This window comes from Citrus clementina, unplaced genomic scaffold (assembly GCF_000493195.1).
Source record: "Citrus clementina cultivar Clemenules unplaced genomic scaffold, Citrus_clementina_v1.0 scaffold_5, whole genome shotgun sequence".
NCBI lineage: Eukaryota > Viridiplantae > Streptophyta > Magnoliopsida > Sapindales > Rutaceae > Citrus > Citrus x clementina.
Genome location: NW_006262201.1, coordinates 1244890 through 1249450, shown reverse-complemented (window position 1 = coordinate 1249450; position 4561 = coordinate 1244890).

Below are 4561 nucleotides of genomic sequence, written 5' to 3'. Positions count from 1 at the left end.
ACTGCCATAGCTCCACACATCATACAAGATCACTTCAGCGACTGTTCCACACGGACTAACGCAACACATAGCAAATTGGCCTAACATGATAGCACAAGTATTCGCATGTAAGATTCTTCATTATTTTCTAAAAGTATATAAGATATCTGGAAGATGATAATTTCACTCAAAAGGGTTTTATTTATTTCATAACTGGAATGAAATATTAACTAGGCAACCCAAGGGGGGTGAATGGGGATATTAAAAATTATTCAATTTTAAAACAAAACTCAATGCAAATCCAAAACTAATTTAAAGCAATAACAAATAAATCAATCACAATATAAAAAGATAAGGGAAGAGAGAGCAAACACAATGATTTTTACGTGGTTCGGCAACCCCCGCCTACATCCACGCCTCCAAGCTCACCGGGCTTGAGGATTTCACTAAGCTAGCCTCCCAAGGCTTCAAACGCTTACGATTGACTTCCAAGGTGTCAATGGACCTTTACAACAAGAGATTATCCCCAATCTCTTAACCCAAGTGTATCTCAACACTTACAACCTCTCAAGGATAAATATTATAAATGAATTTTCTCTCACACAATGTGTTTGATTACAAATGAATACTCAATGGGTGAATCAAAGAAACAAAAATAAGTTCAAAGCTCAATAATAGTTTTATGCTCAATAGCAAGCTCAATGATAACTCGTGGATCTATCTTTGTTTGAATTAGATTGAGCTTATTTATAGTTGGAGCTGAAAACTAGCAGTTATTGATTTTCTACTCACTGTCGGATCGCCGTTAACTAGATGTCGGATCACCAATTGACTGGTCAATATGACCGTTGGGCTGAATTTTCAAATTTTCGGATCGTCGTTATCTAGATGTCAGATCGTCGTTTAGGTCCAGAGGCTAATCTTCAGTTCTGTTCGATATCGGTGATAACTCTATGAAATGAGAGTTATCATGGCACTTTTAGATTTAAATCAATACTACTTAGAGAGTAAATTATGTGTTTCTATTGCATTTTTGTTACATTTTGCATAAATAATCATTTTAGTCAATCTTAATAAGTTTTGCTCGATTTAAAGTAATTTGTGCTTAAATTGTGTGCATAATTGTAGGTTTCCAGAAGCTTATAATTCATGGAAGGAATGCTATGCAATAGGCTTGCAAAAAATAAGAAAAGAACATGGCTACAAAAGAGTTGAAACAAATCTGGAACAGTGCAATTGCTGTAGATATTGTTGTAGCAACCATTGCTGTAGCAATCCTGGAACAACGACAGAGAAAATTTTGTGCGGGATAACTGCAGACTTGGGATCTGCAGTTTCCTAATCTGACTTATGCGCGACTTAGGCTTTCGTTTACCCTAATTTTCAACTATAAAAGAAGCACACATCATAAGGAATGGAAGAGAGCCGTCACCCAAGGAGAAACACACAAAGAAACAAAAGAAAAACAAGCAAACACAATGGACCTTTACAACAAGAGATTATCCTCAATCTCTTAATCCAAGTGTATTTCAACACTTACAACCTCTCAAGGATAAATATTACAAATGAATTTTCTCTCACACAATGTGTTTGATTACAAATGAATACCCAATGTGTGAATCAAAGAAATAGAAACAAGTTCAAAGCTCAATAATAGTTTTATGCTCAATAGAAAACTCAATGATAACTCTTGGATTTGTCTTTGTTTGAATTAGATTGAGTTTATTTATAGTTGGAGCTGAAAACTAGCCATTATTGATTTTTTGCTCACTGTCGGATCGCCGTTAACTAGATGTCGGATCGTTGTTTGACTGGTCAATATGACCGTTGGGCTGAATTTTTAAATTGTCGGATCGCCGTTATCTAGATGTCGGATTGCCCTTTAGGTCCAGAGGCTAATCTTTAGTTATGTTCGATATCGGCGAGCCGTTTATCAAAATTGTCAGATCGCCGTTTTCTACAGTAACTGCTACAGTTACTACTACAGTGAACTATTTTATAAAATAATAGTTTGACCCCAAAACTTTATATAACTGTACTATAACCCAAAACATTATACATTTAGCAAATAAGTCCAATTTCAGAATTTCTAAATAATGCTTACTATTCTCAAAACTTTCTGAAATTATGATATAGCCCAAAATGCTATGAATACTTTTCAAATAAATCCTTCTCCAAAATTTCAAGCAATACTTGTTGATTTCAAAGTTTTCAAAACTCTTTCAATTAAACCATAAACCTGAAAAACAAATAATTTCATAAAATCATTTTTCCATTAAATATAAAACCTTTAAAATGTGAAAATAATGATTTATTTAAAATGTATAAAAATAATTTGAGCTTTTAAAAACTGAATCATTCTTAATTTTGTTTGTTATCATCAAAAATCAACATTATGAATATATAAATGTTAACATGGAATTGTTTACAGGGATTGGTTATAAAGAATATACAACAGAGGGTGAAAGTTGGACATGTGATGAACAAGTGATGTCCTTCCCTTCTTTTATGATTCTATTTATAATTCTAAAGAGATAAGGTTCTCTTTTACATGACACTTGTTTGATTTTTCTGGTGGATCATGGATTTCCTCTTGATAAGGTGACCCCTCCTCCTTCTATAATTGAAGACAATGGTTGTCCTCTTTTCTTCGTGGTAGAAAGCCTTTATCTTTTTGGAATCTTGCTTTATGAATTATTGACGCTATTTGGATAGCATCTTTTATCTTTTCTGGTGGTTCTCGTCACATGCCAATTACCATATCTTCATCTAGCTATATGTCTTCCCCATTAGATTCCCTTTTTGATCCTTCATAGCAGTAGCCATATGATGACTGATGCTTTAGCACCTTGCATATCTCGTGTTATGTCGGCAAGCTGGATTCCACGAGATTTTAATATATTGCTTTTTCCTTTTTTGATTTGGCTTGTCTGAATAAAATGTTATCTTTTCTACTCATAGAAAAGATTATATGCTCTTTTGTGGCTTGTGGCTTCGTGGAGCCATATTTTTTCTTTACTTATCCTCTCAAGAGATTCATAGAGGACTTTCATTCCTATAGGCCTTTTGCTGGTGAGTGCTTTAGGCTCGAATAATTTAGGATCATAATCATTGTAGACTTGATCTAGACAAATAGTTGGACTAACTTTTTTGCTGCTAATTCCAACTTGAATCATGTGTTGAGCTGGATACCACTTGTTTCCACAGTATTCAGGACAAGCAATGAGGATCTTGACAAAAATCATTTCTTTTGTTTTGGATATCCTTTTGAGGTCATTGGCAGCCTCTGTAATTTTTTTCTGGGAGTTCTTTTATTTCCCTACAATCATCACTAACATATACAAGGTTAAGAAAACCATAATCAAACATGTCCTTTATCAATTTTGGATAAGCTCTTGGTATAAAGTTTATCCTTAAGTATAACCTTAAATGATCTGGTATTATAACCTGGCTAGGACGAATGCCATAGGCTATTTTACCAATTCTTTTATAATCATAAGCGTAGTCACTTCCTAATGAAATTTTAACCATAGGAACAGATTGTCCGCTTTTATCATATTTGGGCCTTAAGTTTACTATAGACCCTTGTAATTCTTCTTTCTTCACATATTGTTCTTTAAGATCCTTGATTGTGGGAAAGTTCTCTAGATGAGTCATCTTTGAGTTCTGTGAAGAACTCTAGGCGATCTGTCCCTCAGTTTGATCCTTGTAAAGGACCTTTTTTAGCATGTTGCTAAGATATTGTTCTGAAGTCTTGATTTTAGATGATTTTGCAAACTTTTGTCTAGGCAAAGTTTGCTCAATTCTTCATGGGCATCATCAATCATGGCAAGCCCATCATAAATCATATTGTTGCCTTTGAGAAGCAATTCTTATCCTTCAGAGCACATCATTATGCCCTTAATTATTTTGGAAAGACTCTTCTCCATTGTATTCTCGGCTAAGAAAATCTGCAATACAATTGTTAGATCCTTTAATATATTAAATTTCAAAATCATATCCAGCAAAAAACTGTTGCCATCTAATTAATCTTTTATATTGGGGGAGATTAGGTAATTTATTAAATATAAATCTTTTTACCTGATTGTTATCAGATCTTACCTTGAATTTCTTTAGTAATAAAAAGAAGGTAAATTTAGCTACCGTTTTTAATAGCTAATAATTCCTTTTCATTACTATGATAATTCTTTTCTGCGGGTTTGAATGTTCCACTGGCATTTCTAAAAATCTTTTCTTGATCTATTACACCCCAGTGATTATCTAAAGCAGCTGTTTTAAGAATTAAATTATCACTAGAGGTAGGGAATCCTAACCTTGGAAGATTTTTACATTTTTCTTTTAATCTTTTTACTACTTTGGTATAGAGTTCTTCCTATGATATTGTATTATTCCTTTTCAATAATCCTTGTAAGGGTTGTCTTTCTTTAGCTAAGTTTTCTATGAAACCTTCAGCATAATTAAGACATCCTAAAAATCTTTGAATTTGTTCTTTAGATTCTAATTTATTTGGAAATAAATATATTTTTTTCAGAAATATGAGGTTGCATTTCTATTCCTGTTTCATCTATTATTAATGCTAGAA